Source organism: Rhipicephalus microplus, chromosome 9 (genome assembly GCF_043290135.1).
Source record: "Rhipicephalus microplus isolate Deutch F79 chromosome 9, USDA_Rmic, whole genome shotgun sequence".
In the NCBI taxonomy this organism is placed as follows: domain Eukaryota; kingdom Metazoa; phylum Arthropoda; class Arachnida; order Ixodida; family Ixodidae; genus Rhipicephalus; species Rhipicephalus microplus.
The window spans coordinates 45,779,229-45,799,051 of record NC_134708.1 but is presented as its reverse complement, the minus strand read 5'-3'; the positions used below and the strand labels follow the sequence as shown (position 1 = coordinate 45,799,051).

The 19,823-nt window shown below is 40.8% G+C and overlaps 1 long non-coding RNA gene across 2 annotated transcripts; it reads right to left on the bottom strand.

The window, feature by feature from the left end:
• Window positions 1-1,321: 1,321 nt before the first annotated feature.
• Window positions 1,322-19,054, bottom strand: LOC142771714 (uncharacterized). 2 transcript variants are annotated; one of them, XR_012886097.1, is made up of 3 exons: window positions 18,578-19,054; window positions 6,848-18,050; window positions 1,322-5,567 (listed from the first exon to the last, which is right to left on the bottom strand). It is a non-coding gene; the product is annotated as an uncharacterized LOC142771714 (long non-coding RNA). The 2 variants fall into 2 exon arrangements; XR_012886096.1 differs by having other exon boundaries at window positions 1,322-17,846; window positions 17,931-18,050; window positions 18,578-19,048.
• Between the last annotated feature and the right edge of the window lie 769 nt (window positions 19,055-19,823).

Below are 19,823 nucleotides of genomic sequence, written 5' to 3'. Positions count from 1 at the left end.
GCTGCAATTTTTTTATTGTTCAACAACGCACAGCAGAAATCTCCCACCGGCACCACCTTTGAGGTCAAAATTTAAGACTGGTTACACACTACGACTACTACTACTGCTACGAGGGACAAACGGGTGCCGCTTTAAGGAGCTTCGCCCCTAAAAATGAGCTGTCTCGGGGTTGAAAGCGAGTGTGCTGCACTCACGTGATGTCGTTTACTATGTCGCAGCGACAGCAGTACGAGCCTCTGCAGCGGCTGCCCTCGATACTAATACTTTTCAGTATGATACCAGCGAATGAGTGATATATATTTAAGTGTTCCCACGTATGAATCATTGTTTCAAATATATAAATGTAAATCTTTACTCCCAGATCCCCGACTAAAAAAATCTGTACTAGTATTTGCATGGGTTCTTTGTTATTTGCTTAATTGCATTTATTGTAGCTTCTTCCGTACAAAACCTAGAATTAGCTTGCAGTATGTCTAAAATAATTAAAAACATAAAGATACCTAAACATTCTTGTATTCGGACTGGTTCAAGCTACGAGACAGTCAAATGATTCCCAAAACGAATTTCGGAGAAGGCTCACAAATAAAGTGCCTTATAATTCGTTACATGTAGTTTCTAATTATTATGCAGTATTCTGACACAAAGAGAAACAAATCAAGGGGGACAAAAGCAATAGCACCACCACCATAGCTTAATATGCAGATTATCAGACACGCAATGAAAAAAATTAAGGTCTCTAATCCTTTTTCCTCGCACCTTCCACGAGGCACAAAGTTCAAAACCAAGTGCATGTGGCTGCTCACCAGTTTTTCTCATGAGGGAATTGTTACCTAGAAAAAGTGCACGATAGTGTGGATACTTGCTTCTCAAGGAGGTGGCCTCTTCTTTGCACTTTCTTCTACCTCTCGTTTTTCATCCCATGTATGCATGCCGTTATCACTTGCCAAACTAAGATAACTTACAAACTCCAAACTCAAACAACTCTTTCTCTGTGCCTTCTAATCAACAAGCTCTCTTCAGCCGGATGTGCCTCCCCCCTTACAGAAGGCAATGAACCACTCACTTTTCACAGCTTCCTATTTTTATGACGACGGGACATGTGGCCCACAAGGTGCCGTCTGTGTGAAAAGGATGCATTGCAGAAGTCACAGGAAAAGGGATGCTCTCTTGTGTGGATGCGCACATGGTCCACAAGGGTCCCTTTCTGAGAGAACGATGCACTGCAGTGATCACAGGAAAAAGGACGCTCTCCTGTGTGTGTACGAATGTGGTCGTTAAGATGACTGCGTTGAAGGAATGCAGCTGGACACAAGTGGCACTGGAAGGGCCGCTCGCCGGTGTGTTTGCGAAGGTGTCTTCGCATGTGTCCACTCTTCTTGCTAACATAAGTGCACTGTCGGCAGGAGTACAGTCCACCTTCTACGGACATGAGTGAATGGTCCTGCTCATGGGAAGCTGCACAAGAGATCATGCAAAAAGAACAGAAAGGGCATTGAAAACCATGTTACCTACATTGTCTGCAAGTGGACTACAACACCAGGTAATAAAAGAATGTTGCTGCACTTGTAAATACAGTACATGATTACCTTTGCCTATTTAAACCATATGTTAGTGTAGAAGTAGCTGTGGAATGACAACACCTTTTACAATATTTCCCACCTATCTGTAAGCGAATGCTCGACCTAATATATTACATGCAAAAACCTGCAAATGCACATGGACCTGATTAAGATGGGATTCCAATACTATGCCTAAACCACCAAATGTCTTAATTGTGTCCATAACATTAGGCATTTATTGCACTTGTTTTGGCACATAGCTGTATAGCAACAAAATCGGTACCCTATTTCAACACATGAACCATAAGAAACAAGTTATGAGTGAAAGAGGTAAGTATAAAAGAATATGGAAACTATGATAGGAGAAAAATTGTTAGCAAGGAACCGAATGACATAACAATTTTTAACTGATGACATATTTATGTGATTTGCATAAAAAATTGGTTCTCCATGTGTACGAGTACTGTTCGTACACTTTCCATTAAGGTCTCCATCCTGCTCAAGTGAAAGCTTAATTTACCACAAAATACAAAGTGAGCTATTCGCTGTATATTATTTCACACACTTACATGACCACACGCAATTCTCACAATATATCCCACTTTATCATAATTGTTAACAAATCCCACTTCATTTTAACAATAACCATACATCGATTCATGCTTAGAAGGCCACCTTTTAATGCCAAAATGATCAACTGCCAAGGATATATGACGAAAAATTGCACTGAAATCGACACACTAAACGTGCTTTTGGCATCACCTGCGACAAAAGGTAAAGAAATGAATTATCAAAGCGAGAATTGACTTATTTCGAGGAGTTTCTAATGGTCTTCAATGAAAGGGTATAACATAAGGGTGTGATAAAAAATATATACATTGTAATAGATGCAAAGCAACCATAAATATTTGCAAACAAAAAACACTTACTCAAGCATAATCAAAAAGGCAACACAATAACAGAACACTTTGGAAGTATTAAAAGAATATTTAAAAATGTAATGCAATACAATAGAACAACATAATAATAGAGCACAAAATAAAAATGCAATGGGTTATTCAGAAGACACCAGAACACTGAACTTGGTTATTTTTTATCATTGAATTTTAAAACATTGCTTTCTATTGGAAGACTCCAAGGCAGCTGGTTCCATTCAATGATGGTTTTTGGAATGAACGAATCAGCGAAGGGTGAAAGTACGGCAGGAAATGAGTTGGCAATAGTGAGAGGACAATCACCGCATAGAAACATGGCTAAGCGTTACTGAAAGAAGTCATCATGAAGCAATGGTATGATAGTATGTATGCAAAAGAGATAAGTGAGCAAGTTTACAGGGATGAGAAAGGTTATCAACACCAACACGAGCTTTTAAGGCAGTGACACAGTGATACGAGAGTAGTCAGAGAAAATGAAGTGAGCAGTAGGTATCTGCAAAGATATTATGTTATCGATTATACACACTCAAACCTCGATATACTGAACCCAGATTTAATAAAAAATTGGTTATAACGAAGTAAATAAAAACAGTCTTGCAGTAGGTAGTGTTAGAAATGAACTTTTATAATAAAATCTTTAATATAAAAAACTTAGTTTCATGTAAGATGCAACTATGAAATAACGAGGTTCGAGTGTATGCTGGTTCTGGGTCCTTATGGCAGACACCTACTCAATTTTGGGGCACGTTGAGATAACACACGAAAGTTTTTACGCATGTGCAGGCACTGTAAGGCAGGGTTTAGCAGCTGCAAAAATGTAATCAATGTGGCAGTTCCAGGAAAAGTCAGATTGGAGGTGAAGGTCCAGATACCTTTATAACGTGGCTGACATTGTACGAGTGTAATTAGATGTATATGTGGTAGGGAAGTGGCAAGAATTTCGAGTGAAGGAGACGAGTTTGGCCTTGCAGCGATTTGGCCTCATAGGCCATGATGAACACCGTGAATTGATGGATTCAAGGTCAAATTATAGGTATTGCTAGTCCTCTTGATCACTTCTGATGGCACAATACAGAACGATGTCATCAGCAAACAATCTAATGAAAATGGCGCGACATTTGGTGGCAAAAGAGAATAGAGTTTGGCGAAGCCTTCGAACAGTGGGTCGTCCTCTATGTAGCTTGTGAAGGACTCACCGGTCTGCTGTGCTCGTTCACGTAACCGGTGTTCGGCTTGCAGCTTACGAACGGCAGGACAGCCGAACACGTCGACGACGGCGGTTTTAAAAGCGGGCCAAGTGGGGAAATCGGATGCGTGGTTGTTTTACCACATGCCGGCCACACCCGCGAGGTAGAAAACCAGGTTGCCAAGTTTACCTGCCTCGCCCCATTGATTGGGGACGCTGACGCGTTCGTACATAGCAAGCCAGTCCTCGACGTCGGTGCCATCCGCGCCGGTGAAAACAGGAGGGTCGCGGATGCGGGGGACACCGGAACATGGCGTCGGCGCAGGAGGAAGCGTTTGCTGTGCGGCGTCTTGGTGCATGGTAGAAGGCACGGTGCGGGATCGAAGCTCCAGGGGCATCAAATGCTAACCGAAGGTGTTAGAAGGGCACAGCACTCTCCACCAAATTGTTGAGACGTTTATTGGCGGACACTTGTCGACGATGCTTGAAAGCGACAGTCAATGCGGGTACTGACTCTCTGCTGTTGTTGTTGTTGTTGTTGCCCCTTCGCACTGGCACATACCCACTATGGGGGATTGGCCATGAAATCTAGAAGTATCCTATATGAGATATATTAAAAGGTTTATCCTTAATGAAAAAACTAATGATGTAATAGAAAATAATAATTAACTAAAAAGGAATATTAAACTAAACAAATAATTGAAGATTGAATCAAGAAGAGAAAAGGTGAGGTAATACTACAGTAGAAGACAGAAATTTTGAGTAGACCAGACAATCGAGCTTATCTCACCCGGTCACAATCAAATGAATATGCAAATTTCATTCAAAATTAGACAAGTGTCTTCAGAAATATATTTAAGCAGGCATTATTATGACATGCGCTTTGATTCTCGAATGAAATTGCATACAGCATCGAATACGCTCCTGTGGCAATGTCCCAAGCTAAAGGCACCGAAACTTAGAACATTATCTGCAGTTAAATTTAAACCTACTGCTTGAAACGGAACAATTAAAAGTCTTTTCCTAATTAATGAATAGTTTTTACATGTTATAAAGTAATGCTCTATTGTTTCCGTTTCTTCACAGAATGGACACAGGGGGGATATCGCCAGACCAGCTCTGTGCACGACTCTCTGCACGAGCTGCTCTTCTTTTTTTGATAAAAAGGGCAACCCACTAGAAGGCGCTGAAGAGGACGACCCACTGTTCGAAGGCTTCGCCACAAGAGAAACATTAAAGCCAACATAAGTGGTTATTACTCAGCGTGTGGCACTGTGAAAGGAGTAAATCAAGTTTGTCAGTATTATTTCAATACTTTGTTGAGACCTATACAGAGACATACACAAAGTTTTTACAGAGGAAAGGCATAATGAAGCAACACCAGACTGCTACTATATTACTATTATTTACATATTGCAGTGAAATATCAAGGTGCCAACAGCAAGTATTAGGAATTGCAGTTACTTATTCACGAAACTGTTACCAATAGCGCATATAGGTAGGTAAAGTTGTGTGTTAGTAAACACCTGGACTTGTGCTTTGTCAGACAGGCACAACTTTTTTACACTGTGCACACATGTGCACACATATGCACACCACACTGTACACACATGTGCACACCACAATGAAATTATTACAGGCTTCCAAATTTCAATTGAATTACAGAGCAGAAACTGAATAGTCATTTTCACTTATTTCAATGCAAACGGTCCTTAGTAGCAGTCCACAGACATGGCCACATCACTGTCACATTCTCATTTCGTAATGCATTAAGCTCCAGCAAATGTGCTAAATGGCAAATGATTTCCAAGGTGCAGGTGCAATGCATTGCTGTCAAAATTCAAAGCATGTAACTTCCTTGCTTCTTTACAGAGGGGATGAACACATCTGCAAAAGCACAAAGAACACTGTTAAAGTCACTACGAAGAACACAGTATGCTCAAATATACTTTCACTAATGGCATGAACGGGGCCTGGTCGTTGGAAATATTTTAATTAACATTACTACCACACCTGCACAAATATTCTTTCAGTAATTCGTAAGGTGAAACAATTTATAGATCTGAAAAAAAAAAGTTCTACGTATAGGCCAGCTCAACTCTCAGCACTTGAAATTGTGAAAGAAATATTGAATTTAAAAACACTTGAGGCAGTGCGATGCAGAAGCATAAAGGATATGAATGCCCAGTGAACCAAACCAGTGTGCCAAGTATTCATTATCCCATTTAGCACACCATATTTGGGTGAACTATAATAAAAGAAGCAGCAGTGGCTAAATAATACTGGGCACGTGAACCATAGATGCCATGAAACTGAAAGGGTGCGCCGGGTACATGTTTTTCAAGATGATTCATAGATTTTTTTTTTTAGTTTCCATCAATAATGAAGTGGTGCATTATGAAGAGCACACACCTTTGATACTTCAACCAGTGCGTAAAGACAATTATATGCACTACAATTTCTTACGTATTGCTGTCCCTCTTTCCCATCTATCGTATTAACAAATGACCAGACAATTCAACAGTGACACTGCACGGCGGGCTGGCGAGTCATCACTACACAGCCAGGAATCCACATAAGTAGTTCGAAGCAAAGGATCATTTAATCTACCAGAGGTCATTATATAATCCGGTTTGACTGTACCATCAAAATACAAGCAATTGTGGAGCTTCATCTTGATTTGAATGTCCCATATTGTCTCCCACCTGCAATGAAGACTGGAATAGAGCTTTCTCAGATCCTAGTGTGGCTACTACAGCACAAGCATCTGTTTGCTAATTCTCGTCCTAGGGGACAGTACTGCACCCTAGGATGATCACACCTTTACTGAACAGTGTAATATTAAAAAAAATGCAATTGTACACTTTGCTTACATGCCAGTGGAATCAATAAGGATAAATGCTATCTTAAATGGCGCTGCAGCTGAGGACTTAACCGTATACGACATAATAAGGCATCACGAGTTCTCTTTCTTTCATAAGACGAAAAACTATCCAAAGTTAAGAAGCTTCAAATATACAAATACTTCTACATCGACTACATTGAACCATTTAGGAAACCCTGAGGTAAGCACAATAATGGCCAGACACCCAGTTGTTTCACTCAGCACGCACGAGGACAAAAGGAATAACAATTGTTAGTATGTACTTAGCATCCCAAAACCGTACATAATTATGAAGGATGCTGCAGTGGAGGGCTCCAGAAATTTCAATCGCCTGGGTGCTTTAACGTGCAGCTGAATCCAAGTACGTATTACTCAAGCATTCTCGCCTTCATAGACACTGTGGCCATGCGGCCAGGATTTGATCTTGCAGCCTTTGGGTCAGCGCTCAGGCCCTGTAACCAATAGACCAACATGTTGGGCAAGGCCAAAAAGAGGGCTAGTGCTTAAAAAAGTAAGGCATCATCGTTACAAGTCACCCATTACATGTTTATCACAACCAAAGTAATTATCCTTTACCAAAACAACAGTGAAATTGTAGTTCAAAAGCAATGATTATGACAGACAGTGTGAACCTAGTAAAAAGAATGTTTAGTTAAACAGAAACTCGCCATGCTAAATGATGAGCAAAAGCACCATGTAGGGCCGTGTGTATGTTACATTGGTTGCACTAAGAGTAATCCCACCGCCCAAAATAAAGAGTTTTCAATAACATTCCGATCCAGGACACTAGTAACATGCATTGGAAACACAAACAAGGTACAGTACCGTCTATTATCAAAGTGTCAAAGGGAACACTGTAATGAGCACCTGTCATACTGACGTCCCATAACTGCTGGTAGACATAGAAAAATTATTCGTGCAAGGACTGGTCTATCAAAACAAGTCAGAACAGTCAACCAGAAGTCTTCTGATGCAAATCTAAGCCACTATGCTTTTGCCAGAAAGCGAAATGCGGACTATGCACATGAAAGTGTTCTTTTTAACAGTGATCCCCTCTGTACATGAACAACTATTTTCATAGCCCATTAAAACTGATAACGAAGCAAGCATGCAGAATATGGCGTACTTTCTGCACTTAACGAGCTGGTCCAACTGTGCCGCCGAATCATGGGCACACTAAGAATGCCTACAAAGACAAACAGACGAACTGTTGCACTGAAGTGCTATCCGCTGAAGCTCATTTATCAAGCAGTGTCCAGGGCCACCTACCTCGTTGGCACAAAAGATACTTATCAGGTTATCACTTCTGGTGTAGCTGATACCCATGTTGCTGTTGAGATTGTTACGTAACAGTAAACATGCGACTGTTTAACATGTATCTGTGTGTAAAAAATCTGTACATATCTTTAGCGTCATTTTGTAACTTATTTCTGAATAAAAAATTGCCACACAGTGACCCTCTCTCCGCATGCTTTGCATAACATCGATTCCTAAGGTGAATGGCATCTGCCAAATTTATTTTTGCAGGTGTATGGTGCAAGTCTATATTGCCTTCTCCGGTGTTATCATAATGAGGCAAAACAAATTCTTGAAGTGTATTTGCACTTGAAGGGTTCTAATCCATGCAATTATATGCACTACGTGGGCCATTTCATTCACTGGGACATCAAATTACTTTGGGCGTGAATGAACACAAACACAATCAGTTCTATTTTGGTACTGCTTAAATCACTTGAAACAGCAATGTGCATCTGGAGTCACTTTTATTTTGAAGAAATTGTATATTCACTCATTTTTGTTAGTGGATAGAACAGTGTACAAATAAACATATTCCGGCTAGAGGCACACTGCTCCACTGACTAATATATAGACATACGAATTCAATAAAAACAATTCTCCAGTCATTCAAAACCGCTCGTGTTACCTGGGGTTCCTCCTACTTTTTCTGAAGAGAAACTTTTATCCAGCCGCCGTATGATGTACATGCTGGAAACATACAGGACAGCACAGACAACATGACACTTAGTTACACCCCTTTTCTCTCAGACGAGGCGTTAGACAAAAGTTGGTAATGGAGCAAGCCCTGGCCCCAGTGCTGCTTAACTATGGAGTGCCACAACAGGAGGGACACTGAGGACTAATATCAAGTTAATGTGCACTGTTTCCAATATTCCAAAAACCTTGTAGAGCAGCACATTTTTGCTTAAAAATTGCGCTTATGAAATATAGCTCTATTTCAATGTTTTACTAACTTTCAATTTTTTGAACTACAGTATAATGGTAATAACTATCACTTGGATGCCGTGCTGTTTTTAATCGAATGTGCACATTCTTTTTTTTTTTGTCTTATCATCCTTTTTTTGCCATAAATCTACAATCATGTAACATATTCTATTTGTTTTGCTGTCTGCCAGGCTCTGCCACACCACTCACCAAATGGCTTTGGCAGGCCTAGCCACGTGTACTACTTTAGAATATAAATGATATTATTGCTATTATTTCCTTTCGTTGCACCAAAGAATTGCAACTACAGATGTTTTGTTGCTCAGTCAGGTGACAGACTGTAATAGGTTTTGTCCCTTCCCCCTCATTGTTTGTCAACTGAAGCTGTTGCAGCTGTCAAGCAACTCCAGTGAGAGAGCTCAGGTAAGCTTGCATTGCAAATTTGTAATTTAATACAACACAATAACTGGGAGACTTGCACAAGAACGATGAAGACAGTGCAGTTACCAGTGTTCCTCCCAATCATCTCTCACCTTTAGAAGAGTTTAACTGGTCAAACACACATGGACTTTCCCTATTTTTAAACCTTCCATACCTACTTATCTATATAGTGCACCACAGCCCCTATGTGTAAGATGCCAAACTAGAACACATATCAGAAACACATTTTTGCAGGTTCAGCTTGGGATTTCATTTGACATATGTCATTATAGGTACCCTGCAACACTTTGCGAACATGGTGAGAGAACGCTATTAACCAGTAGTCAGTGCTTATGAGAACATGTAAGCCAAATTTTACAGCAATGCACGTGCCGAAGAAGTTTCAATTATATTTCAAAGACACCTTAGCTACAGATCACTCACTCGGCTCTAGGCAAATTCCACAATACATTGGCTCGACTTTGTCATGAATTAGTTTGGTGCGCAATTAAAGCAGCCACTACATACTCCCGCCACGCTTTACGGTAGTAAAATAACACTAGAATTCAGCCTGTGATCACCCTGAAAGAGAGTTAACGGACTTAAAGAGAAAAAAAGGACGGAAAGTGCTTAAGATCATTATGTATGCTGATAAAACTTTTCAAAAAACCTTTTGTTGTCACTATCCATGTAGCCTTTAGAGTGCTTGATGGAATGAAAGAAGAGAGAAAGCAGTCAATACATGGAACAACTTGCTGCAACCCACTCGTACCGTACACATACGAAACATATTTCTGGCAGTTGATTTGAAGCAATAAATAATGTATACTTGTGAAGCAGTACACGTAGACAAGACACAAAAGAAACGAATAGGACACCTTCTGTGCCTTGTCTACATGCGCTGCTTCACAAGTAATCATGAACTATCACCAACTCACCAAACTTTCAATATTACTCAAGCAATAAATTTTGAATTCCTTAAGTAGTTGGGAAGCTATTGCAGGGCCAATCATGCCAAGTGAAAGGAATTGGTAGCGGTTACTTGGATTGTGATGTAATACCCAATCTTTGACCTAGGACCACTAGCCAAGGAACTCAATCGAACAAGTGTACACACACACACACACACACACACACACACAAAAAAAAAACATATTCACCGGCAAAAGTGTAAATATTGAGTAACTGTGTAAATATTAGGTGAATAATAAGTCTGTCATGTGCAGTGCTGTGCTAAATGCACGTATGAATTGGAAGTTTCTCGCCATGTTTAGTTAGTGGCTTGCTGGACGCCAATCACTTGGATCGATGCCCCTCTGATGTCGTCAGCGTAAGCCAGCCCGCGCCATGACGCGGCTGTTTTCCACACCCGCGGCAGTACTGAGTACTGTAGTAGTAGCTTGGTAGCTCAGACAGTACACCACGGTCATGCCAGCCACTTGGAACAGTAGAAGGAAAAGCAGCTCACAGCAAATCAGGATTTGCAGTGAAAGGAATTGGTAGCGGTTACTTGGATTGTGATGTAATACCCAGTCTTTGACCTAGGACCACTAGCCAAGGAACTCAATCGAACAAGTGTACACACACACACACACACAAAAAAAAAACATATTCACCGGCAAAAGTGTAAATATGAAGTAACTGTGACTAAATCAGTCTGTCATGTGCAGTGCTGTGCTAAATGCACGTATGAACTGGAAGTTTCTCGCCATGTTTAGTTAGTGGCTTGCTGGACGCCAATCACTTGGAACGACGTGCCTCTGATGTCGTCAGCGTAAGCCAGCCCACGCCATGACACGGCTGTTTTCCGCACCCGCGGCAGTACTGAGTACTGTAGTAGTAGCTTGGTAGCTCAGACAGTACACCACGGTCATGCCAGCCACTTGGAACAGTAGAAGGAAAAGCAGCTCACAGCAAATCAGGATTTGCAGCCACTTTTGATGGCGGCGGGAACCGTGGCACTCTGATTCATCCCTGAGCCAGTGACCCAGCGGGCCTGCAGGCCTAGTAGTTGATTGCCCAGCAGTCAGGGGCAGCAGCTGGAACGACGGCACGTCAGCCAGTTTTTGGTGCAAGTCACCCAGTGGGATTCCAGAAATGGAACAGCACCCCAAGGACGTCAACGAGTTCTCCAGACCAGACACCCAGCCGTGAACTGTCTCAAATGTTGCGCAGCCTCGAACATCGGCACGCGCTTTTTTGTCGACAGTGTGAGCGCTCCTCTTTTTTGTCTTCACCCTTCATTGAGCAGTTTCGGTTTCTTCTTTCAGCCCTATAGTACAATGTGAAAGGCATATGAACAATGCTATGACGCATCACCTCGATGAAACTTTAGGTGCGCTATCACACTGAAGCAGGCCTTCACAGAATAATTGCACTTTGTCATTTTTTACGATAGGGAACACGAGAGCACACGGCCTCTGTTCTGCTGTTGCCGCCTACAGTACCACAAACTTTCAGTAAGAGGAAGCACGCCTGCTTTTGTTGATTTTTGCTCACTGCGAGACTGAAGTGCGATTGTAATGTAGCAATGCCTGTGCAAGAAGCACAACTAATTATTTTGCTTTTTCACTCAAGACACAAAAAGCGGATGTGGTTTGCCCGGCTGTCAGTTGATGGTGCTGTCAGCAGTTGCCGCGAACTCCAGGCCACATGCTCAGTTCTTCCCTTTTATAAACATGCAGAGCTTACATCCTGGCAGAGCTTGTTTAAACCAGGGTGGCGAAGATAGATGTGTGGCCTCCATTTTCTTGACGTTCAGTGTATTGTACACAAAGGAGTGTCAACTGCTGAAATGCTATGCAACTTTGAGCAATGTGACTGGCACTACAAAGTACAACAATGTACAACGTATATTAGTGCTAGACCTCTGTTTCATGTGCCCTTTGCATACTGTTCTTGTAGGAAAGCCATAAAGTGAACCTTGAAAACAGTGAAATAACATCTCTATCACAGTATATAGGCCAGCTGTCCTCGTGGCCTGTATTCTTAGTCCTAGTTGGTATGTGAGAAGAAAAATTTTTAAAAGCACGCAATTACATTATTAAATAATACCACAAAATTTGTGTGAATTAGTCTAACAGTAAGTTAAGGAAAGCACCTTGGTGTCAAGGTAGCAATTGTTAATTACAACATAGGCTCCTCCAAAGCAGTGCTTTCTCTTTTAACTTCATTATAGAGCGGTCACAGCTAACCTGCATCTTCAGCGATCCTCAGGCAACATGTTACAGAGTATAGAAAGCATGCTTTATTATTCTCTTGATCGCTGTATGACACTATATTGTTACAATGATTTATTACAGTGGGTCATAACAATGTATTTAGCCACTGTATGTAGACAACCAGATCAATTGATACCTCAATGCCACGGAGGAAGAAACAAACACAATTATCACAAAGCCAGGGCAGTTGAAAACTCTGTATAGCAGTGCAGTGTGAACTATAGCAATTCACTTTCCAAATTTGAGTCTACACAAGTTATGCAGTCTACACAATCTACACAAGTTATGCAGAGCACTTAATCTGTTATTGATCAGAATGACTACGTGACTCTGCAAAAAATTATCAATATCATTTCAGGGTTGAAATGAGCTGCATTTGTGGTAATAGCACGTCACCTAAGAGAGAACACATCAGCATAGGTGAAAAGATGACAATATTTGAACTGATAAGTTATTGTGATTACTTTCCCTTTGTCATCTGAGGTTGTTCAGACTGCCCAGTCATTGGAATATGAATTCCCAGTCAAAATGTGAATTCAGCTTCTGCCACCATCCTTAGTTTCAGCAGTGTCTTTGATGACTATGCGCCACTGGCACAAAAAAAAAAACTCATTTATTCATCTGTCAATGCAAAGCATAAAATCTTTGAAGGTCATTCAAAAAGTAAAGGCCATTTGGTTCCAAACAAGAAAATATTCATTAGCGAATCTTTTTATTGGTAGGCTTAGTTTAGCGAAAACCTACTTCACTTTTCTACAGAATCAGTTCTAACTTTTTAACACTTTTTATGTTGTCACAGTAGTTTTTTTAGTCAATCTGCATAAGAAAACGCAACCTGGTAATTGAACCTGTTGCGAACGGTGATCTTGAATTTCTCACTCTCTTCAAGTTGTACCCCGAGTAGAGCTGCCACCTTTCCCAGAAAAAAAAAAAAATGGCCCTTCAGCGGGGGTCACGAAGTTGAGGTTGTGTGGAAAATAAACAAAGTTCATGTTAAATCTTGGACATGCGATGACATTTATTGTACCCGCCTTCAACATCAACATAATATGTCCATGTACATACAAACACAGCACTGAGCGAATCAATTAGTTTCTGTTGGCAAGCGCACAAATATCATGAGTCTTACAATGTTTGTACTCAAAACGAGCATTAATTTATTACGTATGCTAAACAAAATATTTGCCTTCAAGGTTTTCAGCAAACTAAAACATTGGGTGCTAAAACTCATAGTCCAACCTTCATTTCCGAGAGAAACTTGCAGAAAATGGTGAATTTATTGCGTTTTTCACAAAGCGCCACGCCTTGAAATAGCGTGCCTTCAACTTACTCGAACGGACCTGCCTGGAACAGGCGTGCCAACAATGCCATTCCGTCGCCCGTACCCCCTTGCACAGTACTTGGTACTGTGCTGCTTATTGTCTTTCTCACCACACATGCTCTCAAAAAGTGCAGTGTCAGTACGATTAGCCTCAGCCGCATTATGATATTTGACAACAAATTGGTGAGAAGTACATTGTGTTGAATATAAAGAAATAACCCCACGCTGTTGTGCTAGGTATTCCTGCATATAACATTGTTTTCGATATTGTGTTTAGAATCCATGTTCTTACCTGTGCGTCCGGTCTTTTTACGACTAACTAGATCAACTTCCAGTTGTGGTAAGCAAGTGCATTCTGGGAAAACACCATTTACAGGATCATGTTGAAAAGGAAACTTGGTTTACGTTTCAAAAGAGGTAAAAGGGTTGCAGTGACAGGCACTTTAATTGAGCAACAGTTGGCGAATAGTGAAAGCCCGAGTCAAACATTTCAGCAAGTCAACATTCTTGTGAAAGTTGTCAAGGATTACAAGTTAAGGGAATTAGCTACCCTTGCCCTTGCTCGCCTACTGTAGATCAGCTGACACACGAGATAGAGGATGCCTGTTGGTGCTCCCAAAAGCACTCATTCGTAAAAAAGAAATCATGCACCAGTAGATAGCACTTGCAGTGCACTGCACATGACATATACACGTACAATAGGGACATATGGAACACCTATAACACTATAGACAGCTGAGAAGTGCTGGAAGTCATGGTAGCACTGTTAAAAAAATAGGCAGTGAATAATCATTGCAGTCAAATCTGCATAATGAAATGTTCTATGAAGTTTATTCACAAAGTAAGGGCCATTTCGTAGTCTTTAAGTATTTGCAAGTCAGACTGAAGAGTTATGTGCACAGCATAATCTGCTACTTCTCAGTGAAAGTACTGAAGTGATTGTTCTGGCTCAGTAGTCATCTGCTTGACGGGGAACGCAGACAACAATGTTGGCGAATATTGTTTTTCCCACTTGTTGTGGGTTGCACACTGTATTTACAATTTTTCATGAAAAGGAATCACTAGCTTTTCCAATTTACGAGGAGTTGTGCACAGTTCATGGATCAACGGTGAGGAGTGAAACAAGTGTCGGAACACGGCGTTGAGACTTCCGAAATGGCTGCACAAATGCATACAAATAAGAGTGAAGCACCACGCCAAGCATCCAGACCAACCAAACTGTTCAAGTGGACAAGATATTGCAATAGATTGAGGACTAACAGTTACTGGTCTGTAAAACAAAGTTCTCCTTGTTGGCCTCGCTAATATTTGTACAATTGTAGCCCATATGAAAAGATATCACAAAGCTAGGTTCCAAAAATGCTTACCGACCAAGTCAAACACTAAAGGACATTGAGTGGATGAGCGTTTCTGGACTGCTACCGAGAAAACAGGGATGATTTGTTTTCGCACACTGTTTGCACAAGTGCCGATGCTTCAAAGTGTACGCAATTGCAGAAACAACACAGTGGTGCCACCACTCCTTTTCATAAAATCCGAAAAAAATTCAAGCAATTAGCTTGCTCCAGTTAGAAAATGGCTACCATTTTCCAAGTCAAAAAGGAAATTTTCAGTGTTTAATTTCATTTAAATCTGGGCTACATTTACAGCTGACATATACTGTGAAACACTCACCACAGTGATAAGTACGATAAATATTGATGACGTCATAAATTCTCATCAGGAATCGGCTTCCTACATGACAACATGCATCCTTGCACCACAATCAGAACCAATGGAAGATCAAATATTTTGATAGGGAACACTAATTGCTCGCCCTACTGTTCTGTGCCAGCACCCTGTGATTATTTCTTCTTTCACTCGAAACAGTGGCTCTGGGTATGATTAGAAGACAGTGAGAAATTCACGATCACTGTTCACAACAGGTTCAATTACCAAGCGGCGATCTTTTTTTCAGTTTGACTAAAGAAACTTTTGCGACGGTACGAGAAGCACTAAGAAGTTAGCAGTGATTCTGTAGAAAAGTGAAGTAGGTTTTCGCTAAACAAAGCCCACCAATAAAAACTTCTGCTAATGAATATTTACTTGCTTGGAATCAAATGGCCCTTAGTTTTTGAATGATCTTCAAAGGTTTTATGCTTTGCATTGACAGATGAATAAATGAGGTTTTTTTTGTGCCAATGGTGCATAGTTATCAAAGACACTGCTCAAATGATGAACAACGGCAGAACCTGAATTCACATTTTTATTCTTCACTACTTTCTAACTGTCTTCCTCACTCTTAACACGGGTATCATACAAAACTAGTCCTTTTGGCTACATATTTCACACCAATATCAAGGAAATAGCTGTTAGTAGACTTTCGAATTATCAATATATGCAAACACTGGCTAACTTTGACTATACCTACTGAGTGCACTAAGTCATTGTTCTGTTAAAAATTAACATACCTTTAAAGATGCCTTACTGTGCATCAGGTATTTTACATAGACCAAATAACATTACAGTAAAAGGTCGTTATTTGAACTCGGTTAAGTAAAAGCGCACAGACCTGTGTATTTCTATTCGGGAAAATCTCTCGACAATTTGAACACACTGGTATCCACAACAGCTAATTCAAACTGGGAGCCCCTTGTTTTCGTTAGTGCTCGCACATGTCTGTCCAGAGTGATCACAAAATTTTGCAAAAACAAACCAAACTAAATTAACTAGAGGAGGAAAACAACTGAACAGCAGCATTTCTCAGCCGATGAGATTTAGGGCGCTGAACTAGAGCCCTTGGACAAGCTATTAATGGTGGTCATGGAGTCACACTGGAATAAATGCAAGCAAATGCAAATTACTGATTACATCTAATTTTGATTGCGTTAACTCTGTCATGCAAACAAACATGTTTCGAAGCACAAATATTGACATACATTTAAACACTAAGGCTCACTGTTTGAGTGCATGTCGGTGCTTGTTTTTGGCGTACCATCAGCCTGATTACACCCACTGCAGGACAAAGGCCTCTCCCATGATCAGTTAATCAACTTAATCCTGATCTTTCTGCTGCCACGTTACATGTACAAACTTTTTAATATCACTGGCCCACCTAACCTTCCGTACTCACTTCATGCATTTTCCTTCTCTGTGAGTTCAATCGTTACCCTTAAGGACCAGCGGTTATTCAGCCTGCGTGCTACGTGCCCAGCCTATGTCCATTTCTTCTTCTTGATTTCAACTACAATATCCTTAACACCGATTTGTTCCCTGACCCACTCTGCTCTCTTCTAGTGTCGTAAGGTTACACGTATCAATTTCCTTTTCATCGCTCGCTGCGTCGTCCTCAATTTAAGCTGAACCCTTTTTGTAAGTCTCCGGGTTTCTGCTCCGTAGGTAAGTGCGGGCAAGACGCAGCTGTTATATACCTTCTTCTTGAGGGTTAGTGACAGATTATCATTCATGATTTGAAAGTGCTTGCCGAATGCGATCTACCCATTCTCATTCTTCCTTATTCTTTTAGGTATTTTACTCTCATGGTTTTGCTCTGTGATTGTTACCTCTGCAAAACATGTCTTGCTTAATGAAGGCTCGAGTTCTTGCACGTTTTTTTTTTTTGGAACATTGATAGTGTCAGTCCCAACATGCATGCGGTATCAGTAACTGCTTCAACACTACTATAGCTGTACCTACCACTGTCTTGCAACAGTCTTTACATTCACAGCAATCTATACAAAATTTGAAAAAGAAGTGCTTCTAAATATGCACTACTACAAGCCCATTTGTTACCTAGTTATATGTGATACTCTATGCAAATTTGACACGTAGAGTGAAGTACAGTATGTGCAGCCCATGACAAGCACTATTAAAGAATTTTGAAGCCTACACATTTCCTGTATACTCAGTAACTCATAAAGAAAGAAACAACAATCTGTGCACCCAACTTCGTACAGATTGAACATACCGTACACTTTCACTGTTTTTCAATAAAAGGCTTCCGTTTGTCCAGCTGGCATATTGATGGTGCATGGGGTTGTCACTATGGCAACTGTATAGCTTCTTACGAATGGATGTGGGTAGCTTGAAAATCATTAGTCTCTCTTTAGTCTAGTTTTCTGAGAAGAAAAAAAAAATGAGCAGGGTAAGACATAAATGGCTGAACAAATTATGTTCAATAAATAAGGTGTCTTCAACCATACCTTGCAAGGATTTTGGCTCATGAGCTTGCTTTCAGTGATGACACATTCTCCGCTGACTTGAGGTAGGTTCTGAGTGGTGAGGTATCCAAGCGTACACTGATATGAGCAGTTCCTTGGAGGCTGCGGTTGGGTTTTAAGAAAAAAAATGTCCTGATTACTCTGGTAGAAGCGTGAACGGATTTATGATGCATGACTAAAAAGAATGTATACGGGAACACTGCATATAAGAAATGTAGTGTGGACATAGCCCTGCTGTTTTTGTGAATTTGTCTTGTGGATGGAATTACGATGAATTCGTTTTAGTGACGTTCTTCAGAGGACAAAGCTAGGTAATTCCCGAACTGGATGGACTATATAGTTCATGCATATGTAGTGTACTTCACTGCAAACTTACGAAAAATGTACAAATGCGTATATGTACTGAAGGTTCACTTGGCTCTACTATGTATTGAATTTATGAGCATATATTGCAGCAGACTCATTTTAAGCAGCAACAAGTAGAACTTATGCTGTGATCTGTGGTACAAATTTTATCAGTAGACATTTTCAGCGAATGTGACAACAATCTCAAACATTCACAAGGTGTGCATCTCATTAGCTGTATAAGTCGAAATAGTTTATGAAATGACAAAAACTGTAGCGCATACAAAAGAAAAGGGCCATGTTCAGATGCAAAGCAGCGCATTTTCACTGAACGGCGAACACGCCCACATTGTGCAAGATTACTCCGTCTTCGTAGGCAGTCTTCGCGCGATTTGCCGGCGTTGAATTTTCACGCTGGAGGCTGCGCAGCCGGAGGTCGATGAAGCACAGCAGCTAACATGGTTCACAGCACGGAGGAAGGTGGTTCACAGCTTCTAGACACGTTCGCTTCGTCGTAGCGGCCCCTAAAGTCTGACTCACAAGCTCGCATTGATATATCAAAGCTGAATTGAAACGGAGCTTCGCAATGCCGATCGACAAAAAGTACAGCAGCTAACTGCGGAAGATTTGAACAAGAAACGCAATCGATGCCAATGGGCTGCTGCTTTTCGAGTGTCAGGCAAGGAGAACCTCTGGAGTGGCAATCCTGGCCGCCACTATAGTGTACAAGAATTATACCGCTACCAACAAGAGCAAGTGAAACCGCCAGCGGCCATACTGCTAGAGGAAAAACAGGGTCGAACCACCATAGACCGCAATGGAATACGCGCGTTGGGCGCGTCGGTATGCAGTTCCACAATAAAAAAAAAAACGAAATGGAAACCACTTTTAGGTTACACCAACGAATAAATACATCTTCTTGTTTATTAAACAAATTATTTCATGCACCCATTGTCAGCTACACGCTTTCAGATCGATCTGTTGTCGAGGGATGCTTCGCATATCGAGCTTGCTGGCGCGCTATTGGGATACAAAAGGGTTGTAGTATATATTGGGGTTTTAAGAAATGTGCTTGCAAATACTCAAAATCAAGGGGAACGTGACATTTGCCTCGCCTCTTTTATATATGTGCTTAGGTGTGTGGGCAGATTACCAGGCATGATATATATATATATATATATATATATATATATATATATATATATATATATATATATATATATATATATATATATATATATATATATATATATATATATATATATATATATTTATATATATATTGTGGGCATTTAGTATACGCATCCTCTTCACCGGTACATTATCATCATTATCATGTGTGGCTCATGCATCCCCATCGCTGTCGCGTAGCATCATCATCATCTTGGTCCGATCATCTCAGCTGTCGGCTGCCGGTTCTTCGGGCCTAATAAAGGTGTTCCAAACCAAGACTCCATACGTGGTGGAGGTGCTGTTGGATCCCCCGCCATCCTCTCGACCACTCTACCCCCTGGAGCTACGTTCAGGTCG